Source organism: Sinocyclocheilus rhinocerous, unplaced genomic scaffold (genome assembly GCF_001515625.1).
Source record: "Sinocyclocheilus rhinocerous isolate Xijiao unplaced genomic scaffold, SAMN03320098_v1.1 scaffold167, whole genome shotgun sequence".
In the NCBI taxonomy this organism is placed as follows: domain Eukaryota; kingdom Metazoa; phylum Chordata; class Actinopteri; order Cypriniformes; family Cyprinidae; genus Sinocyclocheilus; species Sinocyclocheilus rhinocerous.
Genome location: NW_015634008.1, coordinates 218800 through 242817, shown reverse-complemented (window position 1 = coordinate 242817; position 24018 = coordinate 218800). Strand labels below are relative to the sequence as shown.

Sequence of the window (24018 nt, the reverse complement as noted above, 5' to 3'; positions counted from 1 at the left end):
GTGTCTCGTTCCCTTCGGGGAACCATGGTTACATACGTAACCTGGAGACGTTTTCTCTTCCTCTTCTCTAAAGCAGCACAGCATGGCCCCGCCCCCTTCATTGCATGTTCCCGGGGACGGGGTTTGTCTGGGTTTGTGATGTCATAAACCAGGGAAGTAACTTGTTGTAGTCCCTACCAGCCGTTTTTGTAGGCATTAAACTGCCAGAATTTTAAAAGATGATATCTCCGTTTGCATTGAACTTTCAGTGCCGCTACTTTGCAGATCGGGGTTTGTCTGGGTTTGTGATGTCATAAACCAGGGAAGTAACTTGTTGTAGTCCCTACCAGCCGTTTTTGTAGGCATTAAACTGCCAGAATTTTAAAAGATGATATCTCCGTTTGCATTGAACTTTCAGTGCCGCTACTTTGCAGATATTGTTTAAGCTCAAACAGCAACATTACACACTAACTAATGTTAAAAAAGTGAAATCGCAATAATGTCCTGGGCCTGGCATAAAATTACAAGTACCTTTTCTGCTTTTCTGTGTATTTTTTTTTTCTTACAGTGTACGTGCTTAAATTTTTCATGTGAATTCTTAAAGGGAAGGTTTTTTACTTGGAAAGGTAGCCATTTTACTATTTTGGCCTCTGGCATGCTTGATAGACAGTAGTTTCACTGACATATCAGTTTTCCTCTAACTGAATACAGAGACTCTTGGATATTTATTTGAATGATGTTCAAGAATAGATGTCCAGCTTCAAAAATCTGTTCACACATGAGCTTCTACAAAGCTTTCAAGACATTCCAGGCTAAGGGAAAAAACACTTTCTCACAGCTACAACCAAAAAATTCCTCTGTCTGCATTAATGAATGTAAAGATTGAGAACCAGCAGGCCACTCAAAATGGCAGTGAGAAAAGATCTAAATGTAATTAATGCACGCAATGAGCAATAACAAAAAAAATAGACTGTCTGGCCCGTGTTAGTGGTTCTCATCACAAGCTCAACTGCTGGAAGACAGCTGCTTTGCAGAAACACCAACTCCAAATGTCACACTCTGAGGCAGCGAGGGTTACTCAAATGGACCCTTAGCTTTTCCCAAGCAGTAGTTTGTGGTCCAAGAACAAAGCTGGACTTTGGGGAGAGGCTCTTTATAAGTCCAAGGGAGAGGCACATGTATGCAAGAGATTTCATTTTCTGTCATGATAACACTGTGGATGTCAGCCAAAGCTTTATACATTTTGTATTGCTGCAATGCTACTAAAACATTTTACAGATGCTGTTTATAAGAAGTTATGACCTTAACCTCATTCGGTTGATTTCAAGTTATGGAGGATTTGGTTCAGTAACAATCCCTGATGCAGTATAAAGACACTTGGATATGGACAATGAGACATTAAACTATCTAATAAATGACTAATATGTCTATTAACTAGATCAGAATGAATTCCATTGTGGTGTCAAGTATCTATACAAATTAAACATATGTTCTGAGTCTTAAAAACACAGGAAGACAGTTGCTAGTATCCCTGCAACACTTGGTCTGGATCAGCTCTTTCTTACACACCCAATGTAAGTAAATCTAACAAAAAGGAAACGATTAAAGCCTATTTTTTAGTGCTCTGTAGGCCCATCCTATGGCTGTACCATCTTGAAAGAACTCCAGTTTATCATAATTTATTACATATGGCTCTGTGTGTAAGAAAGAGAACGCATGATGGAAAGACACCTCACACTTCCCTGTCCGCTATATCCTGTCAAGGTGACCAGAAACCATGGTGCTGGTCACCAAAGCAAACAAAATCAAAATACTGGCTAATAAGATGTAAACAAAAAGTAATGGTCTGAATTAAACATCCTCGCAGGGTCTCCGCTTGACATTTTGTATCACAGGAAAGACTTCCTTCGGTTGCCATCGGAGTGACTGCCATCATGGTAAACATGGCAGACCCACACAAAGAGGCAGATTTTGTGGAGAAATACAGTGATGCATGAAATGACAAGTTTAGCTCTTGTTCCATTTTCTTTTGGATCAAACTTTCTAGTCCTACATAGATTTCTCTTCACAAAAAATAGAAGGTCCTCACTTTTCTTCTCTCCATATGGTTTATAACATATACACAATGTAAAACTTTGTGAGGGACTTAGAAGCAAGGATGCATATTCACTTCCTCCTTTTTAAAATAAGGTTTGACAGCATCTTCTGTGTCTATTTATACTGAAACGCCATATAGCAATTAGCATTTTTGGGTTGACCACTTTTATGCAATGGCGAACCACTTACTTTTGGTCAAAGAAATGGGACAGATGTGAGATATTTTAACAGAGAACATGAAAAGATGGGCAGAAAAATGCTCCAAAGCCTTTACATTTTCAAGTCAGAAGAGGCTTGAAGACCGGCTGGGCTTTCTGAGCTATTCGTTTTGTGATTGAAAACGCATGAGCATGGCAACACGTGTTTTGGACATATTCTTCGGCACTTCTGGTCCCATTTTGTCCCTGCAGAGATGTCACACAGTAACATGAAATGCTTAATATTCATAGTGCAGCTGAATGGCACCCCACCTACACTAACTTACTAATGTGTGAAAGACCTGGGCTTTGTGGAAACAATTATTGTACTGTTAATAACAGGTCTGTGTCTTTAACATTACACTACGCATCACTGACAGAGAAATAGATGTTTGTGTACTTCAGTGCTCCATAGTTACCAAACTAAAGCCTGAAGGAATGTTTTAAGAGTGTTTTAAAAATCCACCAGCTGTAACTCTATGGATCATGGAAAAAGAGAATATTCTGGTTTGTAACCTAGAATTAGTGAAAAATCTGTAAAGGTGCTGCTTTGAGTCAATATAACCAAAGACATCAGTCTACTCTATATAAAGGAGGGTTAAATATCTATCTATCCACCTATCCATCCATTTATCCATCTAGGTATGTCTATATTACTAAAGGTTTGTTGATTGTCCTCAGCTGGTGGCCATGACTTTTGTACTTTTTATTTTTGTGGTAAGGCAGTCAAAGTCTGTCAGCTGTAGTGTGGATTCATGCATCTGTACGGGAAGAACACAGCATCTGCTCCATCTTAATGGCAACCACAAGCACTGCCTGTTATTGTTCCCGTGAGAAGGACGTAGGAGAAAAGAGAGAACAGAGAGCGAGTGAGAGAGAAAAGGACCAAAAGAGAAATAGGGAGAGAAAGAGAGACAGGGCTGAGAGTACATGGCTTATGCTGTAGTGTACTTCCTTTACCTATTCTGAATAGATCATGTGCTGTGGCAGTTAAAGTGATTCGCTACAGGGGGCCTTTATTCATCCCCCGGGGCCGTCTGTGGCACGTTTTATTATGAATGCGCGAGCTTTATTTGACGACTTGTGGACTGTTCAACTGTTAACCCTTTAAGATACAGTCAAAGGGGAAACTTCTTGAACTTTACTTGCATACTGGACATACCAGCTTTAGATGTCTTAAAAAAATTTTTTTAAATTATTGCATTTAGTTTAATCTTAAATATATGCATTGCAGACTGCAATCTTCCATTGCAGTATTTTACTGTGTTTATGTTTCGTTTATTTTTACAATATTTATTTGAGGTTCACTACTTCATATATATATATAGAACTCATATACGCATATATATTTTATCCATATGTCCATCTACACTTTGCCATTCAAAAGTTTGGGGTAAGATGTTTTTTAAATATGTTTTATGTTTATAGTGTTTTATGTTTGATAAAAGTACAGTAAAAAAACTGTAATATTGTGAGATATTATTACAATTTAAAATAACCCTTTTCAATGTTAATATATTTTAAAATGTAATTTATTCCTAAGGGCAGAGCTGAATTTTCAGCAGCCATTACTCTAGTCTTCAGTGTCACATGATCCTTCCTAACTTGGTTTACAGAGGATCACCATTTGATTAATATTAATATTCGCGTATGAAAAAGGCATTATTCATAATGGACACACTCCCCTTTAATGCACTGGCCAGGGCAAAAAGATGCCTCCTCTTCCTCCATTATGAACAGGAAGTCTGTTTTGCTTTCACTGTATTCCCTGCATATTGATATTTTGGAGAGGATATCCTTTTTCGAAAGACAAATGCTTCAGGGATCAGAAGGATGCATGCACATTAATCTGACAACATCTAACCTTTGAGATGTTCAGCAGCACATCTACTAAAACAATAGTAACCGGAAATCATCACGGATGGGTCATAATATAAGTAGGCTTACCTTAAGTCAGTTGGTTTTGGCATAAGCCTTTTCTTTCCGCTGAAATATGGTTCAAAGTCTTCAAATTTTAGTCGGTGGGAGTAGTCTATATACCCAGATATTTCCTGTCCGTGAGAATTTCGGTCCCTTATGAAAATGATGGACTGCAAGAAAAACAGGAGGACATACTGTATAAATAATCTGGAGTGCAATATGCTATACTGACAAACTAGACAATGGAGAGATATAAATCATTTCTATAGAGAAGATTCTGTTACAAATGCACCTTTAGTAAAATCGTGTAACAGCCCATACCATGAATCAGTTTAAAAAAAGTGTTATTCAGAATGGAAGACAGAAACACTGCACAGTTCAGAGTTCAGTCAGCAGTTGTTTTGTCTGGATGCTAATGATGAAAGAATGACTTCCAACCACATCTGCTGTGAAGAGGATCTTTGTTTTGGCTTGTCTGTTTACCTCTAAGAGACAGCGAGAGACAGAGTCACACTTCTTTTGTGAAATCATCCTTTTTTGATAGCATAGGCAATGATATCACATTTGTATTTCTATCAGATCCCTGGCCTTCTGTGGATTTCCCTTACATGTGCAGGATAAAAGTGAGATAAGTAGCACTGCAGACTTGAAAAAGAACGGCCCTCCTTTAGATGCCTTAAACAGATGCTATCGGGTTCACAGCTGGCCAGGGGCTGATCCAGCTACCTTATCTGTGGCTTTTGCGCTCCCCCGTCAGTCTTGAAAAGAAATCATCAGGCAAAGGTGAGGAATTACAGTGGGCAGAGCAAGGATTGGAGATCATCTTTCGATTGCCGAAGAGGAATCAAAACCCTCTAGCCCACAGTCATACAATGGCAGAAAGGTTTCCTCTCGCCCTCATAAGTCCACAGGCCAAGTGATAAAACAGATCTGTGGAACTGACTGTTTCCACCAGTTTCCCGTAGTTTAACAGAACAGGTGTTGCACGTTCAAGAAGTTTCCCCTTTGACTGTATCTGATAAAGAATCAGCCTCTTACGAGCAAACATTACTTACAGACTATGTCAGTAAAGAATGAAAGGGGTGAAAATTGTACTGATAGAATAACATTTTTTCAATTGTAGAAATCTACTTCACCAAAACTACACAAAACTACAATCTGGTCTTTGTCTCTTCCTACATTAATAGGGATACACATTTGTCCCACGCCTATTTTTTTTTAATTATTTTTTTAATTTTACTAAATTTATTTTAGTTTTCACTTTTTCATCTTTTAATTTATTTAGACAAAATAGTATACAATACTTAACACAATAATTCATTTCCTGTAGCCATTACTCCAGTCTTCATTATCACATGATCCTTCAGAAATCGTTCTAACTGGTGCTCAAGCAAAATTCATCAAGGCTGAAAACAGTTGTGCTTTTTAAATTTTTTTTTTTACATCTGATACATTTTTACATTTTTTGAAGGCTTTTAATCAATTTAATGCATCCTTGCTGAATAAGAGTATTAATTTCTGAAAAAAAGACCCCTTACTGACCCCAAACCTTTGAACAGTACTGCAAGTATATACATATTAATGAAAATAATCATCTTCACATATCGACCACAATTTTTATGTTTGTGCTCTCTCTAAATGTCTCTAAATATTAATTTAGTAGACAAAGTCAAAATCAGCAATTTTACAATACATCCAAAAATATCCATAAGCGTTCTGCTTCTGTTTTGATAGTGTCAAAGGACTGACGACTCAAGAAAGCGAGATACTCTCACAAACCCACTCTTGAGCAGTGTGGCATTGAATGAATAGAACACACTGAATGGTTTTTATCACCGGTCTGGCTGGTTCATGAGGATGTTTCCTCCGGTAGGATTTACAGATGATGCATTTCTTTCAAGGCTCTGTGTGTCCGGGTGGTATGGTGGCACCCTCTCGAATGGATAACACTTTGAGAGGAAAGCAGGGCCTCTTGGTGCTCTCCGCCTGGGAACAATCCTGCACTGTCAGGGAGGCTTGCAGGTGTCTGAGGGTGTCAGCTGGCGTCTGTTTATTATTGGTGGGCTGTGCTTTAGGAGGAATCCCAGGCCATCACTAACAACTGTGTAAATTTGTCGGGGTAATGAAAACATGACCTGGATGAGAGGAATGCTTGAGGTCGGAGTCCTTTTTTTTGGCAGCCTTACCCTTGTCCCTCTTTAGGTGTTCCTTGAGGGGGGGAGGGGGAGTTGCTTATTTGACTTGGACGTGACTTCACATAGTGGGGCTTGTGTAATAGATGCAGCGGTGAATCCAGATGTGCTGAGGTGTTCTGCTTCTGTTGGGATCAGCCAGAATCGCATTTGGCCTTTAGAAAACTAAGAGGGCCTGGAAGTGCTCTTCAGGGTCACAGGACTTCAAACAAAAATCCTCTAATCTGGCAATGCGATGCAAATTTTTTTCTTTTCACTCAAAACATAGAAATTGCACCACCTCTGAACTCACATAACCACCCACTTGCCATTAACCTATAGGGCTAAAAATACACAGACATATACATATGTTTTACATATATGTTGGTAAATATTAAAATTAAATACAAATATTATAGAATAAATTATATATTTATACTGTGGAAACATATGTGTATATATAAACACACACAGGAATTTTCTTAGCCTGCATTGACGGCTGTACTTCTGTACATGTGATTTAAATTTGGCCAACATGTGCATGAATCTTTGGACCACAGAAGAAGTAAAAATGTTTAATGTGTTTAATAGTGCTTCTTGAAAAACTGAAGTGTTTAGGGGTTTTTAAGGGTTTTTTATCTGACCGTTTCAAACCTACTCAGCCTATAGCTGACAATCAGAGTGTGTTCAAAATGGTTCAAAAATCTCAATACAGGACACAACCACAGAGTGGCTACAACAAATGATTGAATGAATCTGGCAGTGTTTAACATCTTTTTTAATGCCTTTGACAGACTTACAGAGTTTCTGTGAAAATCTATGCAATACGAATGAAAATAATCAAAAGATGCTGCTTCCTTTTTCTTATAATGACAGGGTGTGTCAGAAGACAGATGTCCTGGCACGAGGAACAAAAATGTACAACTTAACCATACCGAAAGACTGGTTGCTCATTTTGGCAGCTGGACATTCAAATCTGGATTTACTTTGAGAAATTCTGAGTTTTAAAAATAGTTTGATATATATTCGCAAGAAGAAACTGAGAGAAGGAAAGAAAAGAAAGGAATCAAATCTTGTTACTGTGGGACAGCAAATTCAAAGCAGGTGGTGGAACTGTGACAGGACTTTTTGGGAAATACAGAAATAGGATTGCTTCGAGTTTTGTGGTTGTGAGAAGAAAAGAATGTATATCAAGAAAATCCCAAAAAAGAAAAATAGAAGGAAAGGACAAAATAGGGTTGTTTATACAGAGGTTGAAGGGGAGATGGGATTTAAGCAAATGTTTACTCATGTGCTTGGCTTTTCCAATCATAAACACATTGCTTGGGTGTTTGTGCAAGAAAATAAACAGAGCTTGAGCAGGTGTCCTCTGGCCATCTACAAAACACCCTGGAAAGAGCTGGTTTTCACTCTGAGGACTGAGATGGTGCTCGACAACTGTGGACACTGTTGGGCAGAAAGCTAAGCAAAAAGACAGTTTTGGAGCAGAATTTGAACAAGTAGAGACCAAACCACAAAATAGGTGGCTTTAACCAAAGGGGTCAAGATTTGGCTGGTTAGCAGCATGGTTAAGACAACCCCTGCTGGTAAATGCTGTAATTACACCTTTATGGGGGCAAAAATGATCTTTTCTTAGTTGGCAGCCATTGGAAATTAATCAAGTTTTTTTTTTCTTCTTCCAAGCAACATATAAATTATAATTCATTTAATTAAATTAGAATTTTTGCCAATGACCATTATCGGGGGCTCTTTAAAGCTGTATGGTACAATCCAGATAAAAAAAAAGTTTTACTTCAATTCATTGCTTAAACAATCTGAAAGAAAACATGCATGCTCATGCATTTTTAAAGAAAGAAACCATGCAAAAATTGCAAGAGGCACAGCTTTTAAATACCAAATGCCTGTGCAACAGGTGGGAAATGTTCCAGATTGAGTAAAATCCATCTGAATGCTAAGTTCAGAGGTCTATATTGATGAGGAGAGTCAGCGTATCTACTGTCAAGGGAAAAGCTAAAATATGTTGAGAATTATAGCTTCAAAAACTAGCACCTGGGGTCAACAAAAGTGTCAGCACACAAATCAGTTGAGTTTAAGTCTCTTTTGAGATTTCCTATACCAATGTGACTCCACGCAGCCAGCTTTCCCCAGCAGAGCTACTACTACAACCTTTTTCCACATTCTTTTGGCTTCCATGTTACTTTTGGGAAAATTTAAGTTTATCTGAAACATGTGCAAAGCACTGCCCTTAGGGACTTAGAGATTCATATATATGAACCTGTGAGAAACCTTTCCAAAGACTGACATTTATGGATTGTTTTGTTTTCAGGGTTGGAGCTGAACTCTGCAGGACTGCGGCTCTCTAGGACCGAACTTGCCTACCCCTGTCCTAAGTCATAACATTTTATGTTTCTTACACATTGTGGGGTAGTACAAAACACAGACAGGAAAAAAAAAAATGGACAACTTAGATTTTCACAATGTTCTGCTCTTTGTTTTTTGAGTATGAAGAACTTCATATTTATTCATCATATATTTTAATGGGCTTACAAATGCTCCTTCAATCACAATGTTTAATATAACACACCTTATATTTAAGAAGGCATTGAAAATGACCAAAATCAGACTGGCTTGCTTATGTGAATCTGGACCCCTTTTGCAAAGGAAGAATTCTCTTTTGGCTACAGACAAAAACTATATTGTTTGTAAAGCCTGTCTTTATTACTGAAGCACACCACCTGCACAAGCGCATGAAGCGAAGCAAAGTGGAGGTGAACCAGAGCTGACTGAACACATGCAAAAATGCTAAACCTCAAATCTTGACAAACTCTTAAGCTCCCCTAGACACTGCATGAAAAACTCTGAAAGTTTAATTAACAAAATGTATTTCACAATGACATAATTGGAAAACAAACATAACCGCTTTTCCATATATTCTTCATACAAATACCGCAGGGCTTGAGACTTGAGTCATCTAAGTGAACACACTTTAAAGTTCATTTAAACACCCCCCCCCATTTAAATCAATCAGATGTAACAGCAGAGACTTATAAAGGAAATAAACAGCCAGATAAAAACCTAAACTGTAAAACCCGATAAGTTCAGAATACTCAAAACTTTTGTGGAAGCCGATTACCTCAAAACATGAAAGTAAAAAACTCAATTTTTTTAAGTACACAATTATTATAAACTACAATTAAGTCAAACTTAAAAGTTTACATTTTATTTGATCTAATATCTAAGTGCACTGTACTTAATACATACACCATACATAATGCTTTTAATTTCAATTATTTTGATGCAGTAGTACTTTGTTGAATACAAATACTAACCTAAAAAATACACCTGTATGCATAACTCATAGACTTATGCTGAAGTTCAGAATAAACAAAAAAAAACACAACTGCAGTTGTACAATTGAAGAGTTTTTTTTGTCTTATTATCAGAAATGGTGCGCCACACAAAAGTAAAACTAAATTCCTCGTTCAGAAAATGTAATTGTTTAAATTGCATCAACTGTGTGTGACGAGTGGGGCGGGGGTTCCCGCCTCCTTCTTCCCGATCTACGAACTTTGTTACATTGGTGTACCTCGAGGTGGTGGGCTGTCCGATTTAGCCCGGACCCAGAGCGCTCCCCCCGTGTACCCCCCCACCCCATGCTGGTGTAGGAACGGGCCGATGGTGAGGAGTCGGGGTGGTGGAGGGATACTGGAATACTGTAGAGAGAATGAAGGTAAGATGGCTTGGGCTATTTATAGAAGTTCTCTCTCGAGCTGATAGGATAGATAGTGTAATTGCTGATGATGAATTGGCCAGGTTAATTGTCTGAACGTGCTCCTCCCGAACTTTGTTAATAAAACATCATTTCCGGAGCTCCTCCATGGGACTCGAGACCGGTGTGTGGCGCGGGTGTCCCTCATTATCTTTCACTCCACCGGCCTCGCTCCGCTCCCACGGCTCTCGGCCCCGCCCCCACTCGTCACACTGTGCAACAGACTATAGTTGTAGTGTTCTCAATCTTTATAAGGACTGAAGATCATACACTACCAGACTTCACAATCACAACAAACTCACGCAGAAACATGCGCCTTATTGCTAGTGCTGGTGTAGGAACGGGCCGATGGTGAGGAGTCGGGGTGGTGGAGGGATGCTGGAATACTGTAGAGAGAATGAAGGTAAGATGGCTTGGGCTATTTATAGAAGTTCTCTCTCGAGCTGATAGGATAGATAGTGTAATTGCTGATGATGAATTGGCCAGGTTAATTGTCTGAACGTGCTCCTCCCGAACTTTGTTAATAAAACATCATTTCCGGAGCTCCTCCATGGGACTCGAGACCGGTGTGTGGCGCGGGTGTCCCTCATTATCTTTCACTCCACCGGCCTCGCTCCGCTCCCACGGCTCTCGGCCCCGCCCCCACTCGTCACACTGTGCAACAGACTATAGTTGTAGTGTTCTCAATCTTTATAAGGACTGAAGATCATACACTACCAGACTTCACAATCACAACAAACTCACGCAGAAACATGCGCCTCATTGCTAGGAGATGCATGAAAACCATATGTTTTCTAAAATCGACTCAAAATATCAAACATGCTTGATATCCTCTGACTGGATGGAGTCTGAAGCTAAAAAATCGGAGCCTGAGATGTGACCATCATACACTACGTGATTTTCTATCAAATCTGTCAGCTGAATCTGCAGACTGGCTTTTGGCAACTAGGGTCAACTTCTCCAGACTAAATCGGCGGAAAATCGGGGCAAAAATCGTGTAGTGTATCCCAGCCATTAGCAGTACTGTTCGGGTTTACGGTGTATAGGTATGCTGTTCTTGCTGGTTCAGGCTACACATGACCAGCTGTAGTGCTGCGATTTGTCAAGATGGGAAAGCTTATGAATCTGATCATATGTAGGACTCATGGCTTGTTTTCATTATAACCTCCCCCTTGGTGTTTCAGAGGATAATGCTATATACTGGGCTCTGTATTCCTGTGGATTGCAGCTAGGTAACCAGACCTTTGTTGAACATTTACTTAACAAACAGTAGCCGTGTTTAACGATGAGTTAAAATCTAATATTTTTGTCTCAGACACCTGCAGGGCTGTTGCTATGATTTTAACTTGATACAGTATTACAAGGTTTCCACTAGTGTTGAATCAAAGTACTGGGAGGAAAGTCTGACGCAATGGACTTCGAAATTTTTATGAATGGAGTAGAATGATAAATGAGTCATGTTACTAAAACTTAATGTTCTAGGGTTGAAACCACATTCACAGCTGCTATGTGTCCCCTGACTGAATGTAGCAGGAACTTCTGTGTAAAAAAGTTTGTTGAATTCTTCGGCTGGACATAAAAGGTGGCCACAAACAACTTTATTTTGGAATGCACTCCCTTCCTGTTATTTGAGAAGAATGTGTTAAACTGAGAGCAGAACAAAAAATGAAGCTCATATAGTGTGATGTTGGATGTAATTTAAACTAAATCATGTTTAACTCTCCACCTCAGTCTTTATTTTTTACATGTCTACTAGCTGGACATGAGTGGTAACACTTAATAAAAAGGTTCCATTTGTTAACATTAGTTAACAAAATTAGTTAACATGAACTAATAAAAAAATAAAACCTTCTAAAGCATTTATTAATTTTAATGTACATTTTAATATTTCCTAATACGATTATTTTATTTATTAGGCCTGAACTCAATGAACTAACAATGAACAAAGATTTTTAATTACATTAATAACTAACATTAACTAATGGGACATTATTTTAAAGTGTTACTGATAAAGTTACACTCTAGAAAGAAATTATGAGAAAGCAATTATGAACTGCTTTGCAACCTTGCAATAACAGTTCAAGGGGACAGTTTCCAATAACTAGGGTGACCATTATAGCCTATTTTTTTCTAAATTGCCTAAAATGTCTGGGTTCTGGCTTTGTTTTTCTATTATTTTCATACTTGCTGAAGGCAATGACTGTAAAGTAGTTTGACCAATAGCTTGCAGGCATTGTACATAATTGGCCAATCATGGCATGCAAGAAGGTGCCATGAAAAAAAAGATAAAACCCGGATCAAGCCATTTAGGACATGTCCAGGAAAAAGAGGATTTATGGTCACCCTATAATAACCAGGCTGCTAGGGATATGACTTATCATCAGATGACTTCTGCTAATTTAATATTTGACAGAATAATCTGTAGCTGTTTCATAGCACATTAGAAAGCTTTTGAATTCATATTCAATATGCATTTCTCACTGTAAAATCCATTAGTCAAATGGTATCACATTTTCTGGATTTCAGAAAACACTGATTACACACACAGTGCCCTTATGGGGTCAACTGTCAATCACCACTATTCAGCGGTCATTAAATTCATAACTACTCTGCCTGTGTCTGCTTTAACAATAAAAGGTACACATTTTATATAGTTAACACAGTGTGTCTTTTCTGGGCCTCATTCTTCAAAAGGAACTGTAGGCCAGGATAGACTTATGTCTAAAGCATTGCAATCATAGTAATTACACAGTGCCTCTGGCCTAACCAAACGTACCCTCCTGTAATTAGGAGGGCTAGTCCCAAATGCACCGTGATAACATTCTTGCCTCGCACAGGACGGTCTTCTGCCCTGCTGACTACGGACTCAAATTCTGTTCTCAATGCACATGAAGGTTCGTTTGCATGTTTTTTTTTTCTGCATCTGACTGTTTACATACCTACAGGTGGTTTGACACAGAAAACACTCAGCAAGGGAGAGGGAAGAAGCTCATCTGGGCCACTTCAACTGTCTATTATAACAGCGGCTCATTATTCTCAGCTAGTCTGAAAAAAGAAAACACCAACTGTCTTTATCGCAGGTGAGATCTAATATCTCTGCTCAAGACGGTTCTTGGACACTTTGATCAGAGGGAAGTGCGGTTACGAAATGCCACGGGAGGTGTTAAAAAGAGCCCACACAGGTGCAGGCAGCTTTTTTCCTAGGAAAGAGGAAGAGAGGGTGAGAAAGAAAGAAAAAAAACAAAAACTGTAAGGGGTAGTAGGGTGTTGTCCGCTCTGCCTCTTGTCAAAAACCCTTGAGAAGCAATTATTTTCCCTTCTTCTTTTTCTTGGAAAATGCTTTGCTTTTCGCTATAGCACTGTGAAAAGGGTATAGCATACACGGCTGCCAGAACAACCCACTGGAGTATTTAAATTGTTTTTAAGGGATATTCAGCCATAGCAAAGTTGAAGAGGAAAAGGAAATAATGGCTGGTTAAGAAAACATTACTTTATATTTCATCATCCCTTAATAACTACTAATGATGAGAAAAACAGCTCATTCCAACAAACTGAAGAAAATATTAGTTAAATATTAAAATTTAAATACTGTAAATATAAAAAAAAATCTAATAAATGTATTAAAACAATACAATATATACAATTTAAAAATAAAAAAATCTTAATAACAGACTGTCTTTTTGATCAGTTTAACTGTCTGCCTTCATTTACTGACAGTGTGAAGTCATTTTTGCAGTGGTCATACTGGTTTGAAAATAAGCCACACACATGTTTTTCCCTCAACGTGGTTAAAGTCATCTTTGATGTTCTTGACCGTAAATTACACAATAGTGATGAAATGGGGTTGGGTGTTGTGATATTTACTGTACTGTTAGAGGTTAAGGAATGCTTTTCATCTGCCCATTTGGGCCTGGGGGATTCATTTGGGGAATGCTAGGACTGCATTCAGAGTGGTCAAGTAATTTAGCTGAAAGCAAATATTATTACAATCTATGGCACAGTTTAAACCCTGTGGCCACATGGAAAAAATATGGAAATCTTCACTAAAATTATTTTTCATTATCTGTGCTTGGATATAATAAAACAGAACCACATACCACCAACTGATCACAGTTAATGTTCATAAAAATTGTCAGCTCAACTTTTGATATAAGCAGTGAGAGTAGAAAAAGAAAGATTTGTTGATGCATGCAAAACAAATGATGCATGGCTTCAAAGCACTGGGTGGAGTGTAATGTGTAATTTCCACCCAAAAATGTTTATATCATTCTGATCTTAACAAAGTTAAGAAGAAAAAAAAACATATATTCCTCTTATGATAAGCATCATTACCCATTATGATAAGAAGTCTTGATAAAACATGAAGATCTGATAACTGTAAAAGACTAATTGGAACTTGTGGTTAAAAATTACTTAAAAGAGCTAAGGTTTTTATCTATTATTAAAATATCCCTTAAATAACTTTATAAAAGTCATCAAACACACTCTTACTTATGATTCTACATCAAATGTATCTAACTGTTAGTCTTGTTCTTTCTTAAATAACATTTTAAGACTCCTGTTTTTGTAGTCCAGCTAATATGACTTGAACAAGTATAAGTATAGATAGATATTTATTAATTTATTTTTGGCATTTGTTCTTATAAACTTGCTTATTATGAAATAATCAAAGCAGCTCTTAGTTCAACAGTATGCAGCCTCTGTTCAGCTCCCGTAAACATTCTCATGATTGCTAACCTCACATGAATTTCCTTGTATTCCTCTCATTCTTTGCCTCTTTGCGGCCCTGCTCTGAACAATCTGACGATCTACTGTTTAAAAGAAATACATCACACACTTCTCTCAGAAATTCTCATTTCAAGTTATATTAATCCCTCAATTAATTTTCCTAAACACCTAATACAACAGTCTGAAGCTCAAATGACCACTCCTGCTATTAGGTCTAAAATAATGTTACCTCAGGGATGCTTTCACTGCAATGGGTTCCCTTTTTTTCTATAGAGCTCCACTTTGTCAAACTGACACACATTTTGGCTACAGACTTTTATTTTATTCAGAATAGTCTTCTGTTTTCATGAGACAGATTTCTTTTCCTAAAGAAATAAAATCTGCTTTGGATGAATTAATTGGTACCTGTTACATATTATTTATGTACATAAGGTAAACTGTATTCTTAAATAAAGACAGACACAAAATCACCTTGAAACAATTCTTCCAAACAGACTATACCAACAGTTATGGTAGGGAAAGCAAAGATTGTTATTTGCAAGTACTTGAAAAAGAAAGTAATAAAAATGTTTATTAATGCATGATTTTTATCACACTCTAAAATGAGATTCAAAATTCAAATGCATTCAGTTAAGCATAGGGTTACTGTCACTGGACTGCATGTGGTTAGTGGTGCTATTTATATTTAATTGGTGTGACAGAGCAAGTGGCATAACAGGGCTCTTGATGACTAATTCCCATATCTACTTGTGTGGTACAATCTGCACACAAACCCTCGGTTCAAATCCATGCTTTGAAAAGATCTGTTTGCAGATGGCACGTATTTAACAGTAGTCTTACAGAATACATAAAAGTTGAGTTAACATTGAAAATATGTTTTCTTTAAGAAAAAGTTACAAAGTTACAGTGTAATTAACAGCAGACATAGTGACTATCCCACAGAAATGGAAATTTGATATAAATGTAAATTCCTACACATTACACACTTAATAATTGTTTCAATATTTGGATTTTTCAAAACAAAACAAAACAAAACAAAAAATGTAGAAAAGAAACTTACATTTGGGAACCTATAAAACGGATTGCAGGGATAAAAATAAAGTGCACAGTCCTTGGATGAATTATGTTTCAAATATACAAGCCACTTTACAAGTTTCAAAACTGCCATGAATCAAGCAAGCAGGCCTATAAGCTAATTATTTTAATTAGAAAATTCTAATTTGATCAATTATTTACTATACTGAAACAATCTAATTCCTAAGCCATCTGCAATCTGCTCTAAAAAAAAAAAAAAGAGAAAAACATTCTTATTTGTCTGCATAAGTGCTTGCAAATGTGGTAACATTTTATTGGAGGCTAAATACAGATAATAATTTCAGTGGTCAAAAACAATTTAACAAATGAAAGACCTGTTAAAGATTGATTCTTAGCTTGGTAATTAAAGGTTAGGAAGACAAAAATAAACAGTAGAGAAACAAGGTTATGATTAGACCTCTGAAAAGCATGACAGGCCTAAGAAGGAAGACAAGTTTGCCCTATATTTAAGACGGAATCCATTACTTCATCCAACTTGGCTTCTTCCTTAGAGTGAAAATCACTTTCAAATGAATTTTATAAGACACAACGGTGAAGATGACAATGAGCCATATGGCAGAATATGAGTTTGAAAGAATGTAGTAGACTGACATAGTGTTGAAGACATTAATAACTTTATTAGCGCTGTGACTAATGGGTAAACCAGGCTAAACCTCACCTACCACAACCACAGTGGAGCTTTACCACCACCACCCACAGAAAAGGACAGAATATTGAGTCTAAACTGATGATTTACAAAGTAAGACTGAGCTTAACTGTATGAAGATTGCATGTTAATTGCATGTTTCTTTAGAAGATTTACAGTATCATTTTAATTTACACTGATCTGTTAAAAGGATATGCAATAAATATACAATCCACTAGCCTATGTCATTTTTTTCTATTTGCTATGTGTTAGACATTTTGTCCATATTTTTGGAGTAAAAATGTAATACAATTCATTAAACATTCAATTAAATCATAAAGTTAAAATGTTTAACATATTTTGTATGGTATGGTGACTATAAATTACCAAACAAATGTAAATTGTTCTCTATGAATTTTCCTCTCTACTAACACGGCGCAGGAACATTCTTGAGTGTGTCTAAGAATCCTGAAGTGTTTTCCTGTTGATTGGTATCATAAACAACCTCCATTAGATTTTGTTTGTGACATCTAGACAAGATGTATACATTAGGTTACAGTGAGATTAGAATGATTTAGGTGATGCATGATCACATTAACTGTGATAAGGGCTTTTGAATGAGAGCAGGTGTGATGTAAAATTATATTAGTTCATAACTGTTATGTCCTATTTTTGCCATTCTGTGATGTGGTGCGGCCAAACAAGTTTTCCTTTGTATTTTAAGTATAAGATGTGCTGATACCATTGTTCAACTTATACATCTCATTCATAATGGCTGCTAAAAGCATCAAAGCACAATGGTCTGATGGTTGCAGCGGACTGTACTCAAAATAAAGTGATTTCTGGTTTCACTTAAGACATAATGTTTGTCGGCTTCAAATTTATTTAGAGGTTGAAATTTAAATACAAGATGAAGTAGCTCCCAGAACACAATCCTGGAACACAAATGAGTAACAATATCCCTTTATATGTATGATATGTAACTGAAAAAGCCACACACACACACAGGTTTGTTTTTGTGAATTGTGGGGACATTCCATAGGCGTAATGGTTTTTATACTGTACAAACCGTATTTTCTATTGCCCTACTACATTTTGGATCGCGATGTCTAATTGCACATCGATGTTCAGAGATGCGAGTTTTTAGAGGTCTGCTAATCTTACCAATATAACATAAACCACAGGGGCAATGCAACAGGTAAATGACATTAGCGGTCTTACATGAAATAGTGCCTTGAATTTTAAACATTTTTGCCGTGTGCGGATGTGTAAAGGTCGACGTCTTATATGTGAAATTACACTGTTGACAGTTACCGCATCTGTAAACATCTTTAAAACGACTCGCTGCAGACTGAATCCACTCTTCTCGATATGATCGTTTTCTGAATCTCTGTGATAAAATTTGTGATTGCTGTTGAAAATCTTCATCACTGCTGCAAATACGGCGAATACGACTAAATTGGGAAATTGGTAACGAGAGCTTTAATGACACAGGATGATAGGATTGTCCGTGTAAAATGGTGTTACGGTCAGTTGGTTTGCGATACAAAGTAGTTTCAATACCTGATGCAGTACGAAGAACAAGCACATCCCAAAAATTATTTTTCTCTTGATGAAATTCCATAGTAAATTTCAACGCACTACACTTATTATTAACCAAACTATGAAACTCTAGTAGCTCAGATTCAGTACCAATACCTGTCATACCCATGTCATTATACAAATTTGTGTAAATCACAAAAACACGCACACACACACACAATCTTTTCTACAACACACTGTTTGAGAAGACCAAAACAGATTCCCAAAATGTGATGCATCACAGAAAAAAAAGTTAAACAAATCACACCTGCAACCTTTGAGGACTGAAAAACTGTAACCCTGGAACGACTGTAATCTGAAAGCTATTTTACAACCCATTACCATGAATTGCCGTTTGCAATTTTTTTTTTTTTTTAGGTTAAGCCCTGATGCTGCAGTGGAGTCAATCTGAATAAGTAGCAGCTGTATATGACAAGGCAAAGAAAACATGCTCCGTAGCCCTCTTGTGCGACATTCCTTCCCAAGGATCATGCACTGCTCCAATGTAAATATTACAATCTTTCTTGAGCTGATCATGTGCTAAACGGGAAGTCACGGCTAATCATGTCCTGTCTAACAAAATGCAAATGGACTTTCCCTGTCTTCATAAACACCTTTTAATAATCTAATCTAATCTAATCTAATCAGAATATAGAATTTGATTTAAAGGGGTCATATGATGCGATTTCAAGTTTTCCTTTCTCTTTGGAGTGTTACAAGCTGATTGTGATTAGATAAGATCTCTTAACGTCATTATTAACTGATATTTACTTTGAAAGGTGAAGCTCGCGGTTATGGTAAGGGGTGTTACATTTGCTTGTGGTGCTTGTGGTGTTCGGCCAATCACAATGCACTGGGTCAGCTGGCCAATCAGAGCAGACTGAAGGAGGGAGGAAGGAGGGACTTTGTAGAAAACGAAGCGTTTGAGAGAGGCGGGGCATAGAGGACCTACAATAATGTACAGTATTTGAAAAATAATGTGTTTTTTGAACATTAAAGCATGTCAACATATTCCGTTACACCAAATACACAAAATAATGATCTTTAAAAAAAGCATCATATGACCCCTTTAATAATTGCTGTACAAATTACAGAAGCAAAATCACTTATACCTCTGATGTGCAATGTCTAATTTAGCTAATAGTGTGTAAAAAGGCTTTTCAGCTTTAAATACTTGAGACACATGTTAAATTATCCTCACTTTACACTTAAATTGAAATTTATGTCCAAGTAAGCAGGATTTGAGCTGTTTTGCATGGTAAACTCTCAAGTTTCCCTCTTCCTACGCTGGTGCAAAACTTAGCAACTGTGTTATTCTAAGAACTCTCATCCATGACACCTGTCAAGAGAACTATTGCTGTTGTTGGCCTCATCGCTAGAAGCTTCTCCAAGACAAATATTATTGCCCACCACTTTGTAGGACTCTACCGTATCCCTGTACCTCTTTGGCCAGGGGGGTCAAGACGATTATGACAAGTTGTAAAATGAATGGCATGCTGTATCCATGAAAAATAAATAAAATAAATAAATTGACATGACATTTTAACTCACACAACACAAGCTGATCACTGTTATCTGCAGCAGCACTCCAGCATCATGTTTCCGAGGCAGGATCAAAGTGGATGACATAAGCCATTACACCCTTTATAGAAGTAAGATAAATGTTCAGCGAGGGCTCTTATCAAAGGCCCGGCTGTTTTAAGATTCTGATTAAAGTCCTGCAGTCCTTTTTTCATACTCCCAGTGGAAATAGGTGTACAAACATTACACTGTTTGCATTGGCCTGAGAATTTAGTAAGAAGCTCCCTCCAGATTGCCCATCAGACCCAAAAGCAGTTTTTCTGATGCATTATGAGGAAGAGGGTTCAGTGTTTTCTCTGCACTTTCTGAACTAATGTCAAATACTTCAGTGGCAAAACAAAATATTCAACACTACTGGACAAAATACTGAGCAGTAAAATACTGTAAGTATGTTGATCCTACTTTAGTTATAAATCTGTACCTATTTAATCAAATCGGTCTAATATACCTTTTGATCCTGGTGTTTTTCTTATTGATTTCAATACGTAATGCTGAATAAAGTAAAACCTTAACGGCTGCAAAGTACAAAAAGTATTCTGACTGAGTGTAAGAGGAAAAAAATGGGAATCTAGTATCTTATGCTCACAGCAGAGTCATCCCTGCTGGATGAGCACCACAGAGTGACGGCAGTCAGAATATGTTTATTTTAGCACGCCTGTCAGTCTCCTGCAAAAGATTACAGGCCTTCCCCTGTCTGAAGAAGATGAACAGATTTGGGTTTGTCAGGGAGCAAAGACATGGAATGCATGGTGATATCAACATCGCCAGATGGCGGCTGGAAGTAGGAAGTTGATAGGTGAAATTCAAGAGGGCAATGATGACATTTTCACTCTAGGGGATATAGGAGCGAAGAGAGACTTATATAACACCATAGGTTTTGTGAATGGCTGATGAGCCTCAAAAATATTACTGGAAGAAAAAATTACAATAAGAAAATGTAATTAAAGGAATAGTTCACTTAAAAAATTTAATTATTTTATAATTCACTCACCCTGTTTTGTGTCATTCTTTCGGCTACTATATCACTTCTAATCACCATTGTGGCTCAGACAAAACACAATTCCCCACAACATCATCTATGCACAGTTACAAAACATTACACATGGTCTCCAGTTTGCATTAATTGTTACTGCAGGCATTATAGATTAGGAAATATTAAAACTGTAGCCAACCGTAGTTACAAAATAAAACAGAATATATAAGCATTTTAATATTGTTATTACTTCATGGCTACATTATAGCTTTCCTATATATGTGATGATCTGGCTGATGCATTTTAATGTATCCAAATTCCATCTTCCACAGAAAGTATTAGATTAAATGTGTGAATTTAATACCTTTCAGTTTTCTGGCAGTCTTTTTCAAGCCAAGATGGCAATCCATCTGTGCACCTGCTATTATATAGTACAACAAAATGAAAATATGGGAAGAATTTGGCACGTCAAGTGTTTTGAAACAGCAAGTGTTACAATAAACCAAATTCATTGGTGCGCACATGTACTATGCCAATAATTCATTGGGAGGTTGTCACACACTGTTCCTAATACCTCTTAAGGAAAAAGTTCTGCAAGGATGGCATTCCTCGAGCTTGTCAAAAACGGCAAAGATTTAGTCACATTAGCATATGGTTAAAGAAGGAGAGAGAGAGAGAGAGAGAGAGAAAACGAGAGGGCTTTGTGGGGGAAATGGTGTGCAGTATTTGCTCAGGTGGAATAATACACATTCAAGCAGGCCACTACGTATTGATAAAGCAAAGAGGATTCCAAAGAATGTGCTTTGTGAGCTTGTGAGCCTTCTCGAGTATAATTGCATTTCCCAGTTAGTTGGGCAGCCATTACCAACAACAGAGGTCCATGCAAAATGCCGGCCGCACGTCTGCAGTCACTGGGATGTGCTTGAACTCTCAAAGTACTCAAGATGAAATAATTGATTGCCACAGGCCAAGTATTCTCACCCAAGTAATTCCACACATCATCTATTACGTGTTTATTGCTTAGACGTCTTCAGCTGCTGAAACAATGTCCAGCTTATGTTGAGCTCATTCTTAACGTGAGCACTCTACAGCATAGGTTATAAAGCTCCGGAAAGGAAAAAGAAGGCCTTGATGGAGCAGGTGTACATTCCTCAGAAAGAAGAGCCAAGAACCCTTCAGCGCAAAGAGGTTAAATGGTTCCTTACAAGTAAGAGAGCACATGTCATGTGTCATGCTGAAAAATGATGTCTGTGGATAGGAGTATCAGGAATAACAACATCACGATGTCGGAAAGTGGACTAGACAGAATTCCATCGCTGCGGCTGATAAACAGGTGCAAAGAGAGAACGTGAAAAGGAATGCGTTGGAAATGATGGAAATAACTTTTGATTATGGCATGAGTCTCCCATAATGCTTCTAAACACTTAAGGAGTTTTCTGATTTATGGCGCAAGGATCAGATCAAGCTGTTATATGTTAGATATCACAGTAAAACAGCAAGATACTGCAATTCATTTAAACCAGTGAAGCAGAACCAGAGAAATTGTGTTAAAGGACTAGTTCACCCAAAAATTATGGTTTACTCACCCTCATGTCGTTCCAAACCTGTATGATTTTCTTTATTCTGTGGAACACAAAAGAAGATATTTTGAAAAATGTCTCAATAAAATGAAGTCAATGGGGTCCAACATTTTATAAATATCTTAGAAATGAAGTCAGGTTTGGAACAACGTGAGGGTGAATAAACGATGGCACAACTGTTATTTTTGAGTGAACTTTCACTGAATCTGTACAGAAACATGCACTGTTAACTAAGCCAAGACCCTACATGTGTTTACCAAAAACTCTTCTACATTGTCAGATACAATGCAAAGCGCATATCAGCGATGTACATCTTTAATAAATGAATCCAGATGGCATTTATTACAACGGTGTGAGTCTACAGCTTTGAGTCTTGAGAATGCACCAAGCAGATGAACAAAACCTAGAGACTTGAGAAATTAGATTAAGTGTATCCCGTTTCATCTCCTCTAAAAATCTTCCAGCACATATTTGAGAAGATGGTCAAGCCCTTGCAGCTTTTCATTAAAGAGGCAGGCTACAGGAAACCGCTGAGGATGGGTTCTTGCAGCCATGTTAGCAGGAAAAACATCATGCCATTTGTCTCTTGGCTAACATACCCAAACTTGATCTCTTCTCTGTGTATTAAACACACATCCAGTTATTAACCACATTAGCTATTCACATACCATTTTATGCATTATTTGTGTATAACGGTGTGTGAAAATATTTTGTGTCAACACACATGGAAGACCCTTAACAAAATACTAAGCATATCTAAATTCATTTTACAAAGGGACTTCTTTGTCTTTTCTATGAATGAGTCCAAACTTAGGGGGGTCAGATACCCCAACCCTCAACTCTTTGAAAGTCTTTGTGGGGCTTTCAAGGGGAGGTCACATGATAGCTCTGCATGACTGTTTTCTAAGGGACCTCCACCTTTGGTCAAGTGCTTTGAAACCAACATGCTATTGTTATTTTACTGGCCATGACAAGGACAAAGGGCCGACTGACCGGGACACACACACTCACTGTAATGGTATATTGCTGGGAAATTCACTCATTTCTATGCTTCTTAATGTGATCTTTGAACTGCATGACTGACCACAGTATCTTCTATACATGAACACAACTTATCAATACAGAACTTGCTGGGCCTGTGGACAAAGGACAAGAACTTGCTTTGTATATAAAAACGCTAAAATGTTTTTCACTCAGATTTTTAATAATAATCAGTAGGATAATGTCTATTTTATGAACAGGCCTTCTAAATTCAGAAATCATTCTCCTACCTCACCTGGGCAATGTTTGCTTAAGACAAAAAATCTGTTCAAGGGTAATTAGAAGCTCATTAGCAGGTGAAAATCAACTCAGATAAGGCGCACTGAAGATATGTGACCCTGTCTTAAGTCGCACAGGTATGTTTTTAGCAATAGCCAAAAAAACATTGTATGGGTCAAAATTATCGATTTTTCTTTTATGCCAAAAATCATTAGGATATTAAGTAAAGATCATGTTCCATAAAGACATTTTGTAAATTTCCTACCGTAAATATATCAAAAATGTATTATCATTAGTAATATGCATTGCTAAGGACTTCATAATTTCAGACAGCTTTAAAGGTGGTTTTCTCAATATTTTGATTTTTTTTAACCCTCAGATTCCAAATTTTCAAATAGTTGTATCTCGGCCAAATATTGTCCTATCCTAACAAACCATACATCAATGGAAAGCTTTTATATT

The 24018-nt window shown here is 37.4% G+C and overlaps 1 pseudogene; it reads right to left on the bottom strand.

The window, feature by feature from the left end:
* The window catches only part of LOC107744875 (uncharacterized protein C4orf22 homolog), a 64426-nt pseudogene that overhangs the window by 3252 nt on the left and 37156 nt on the right, over positions 1-24018 (bottom strand).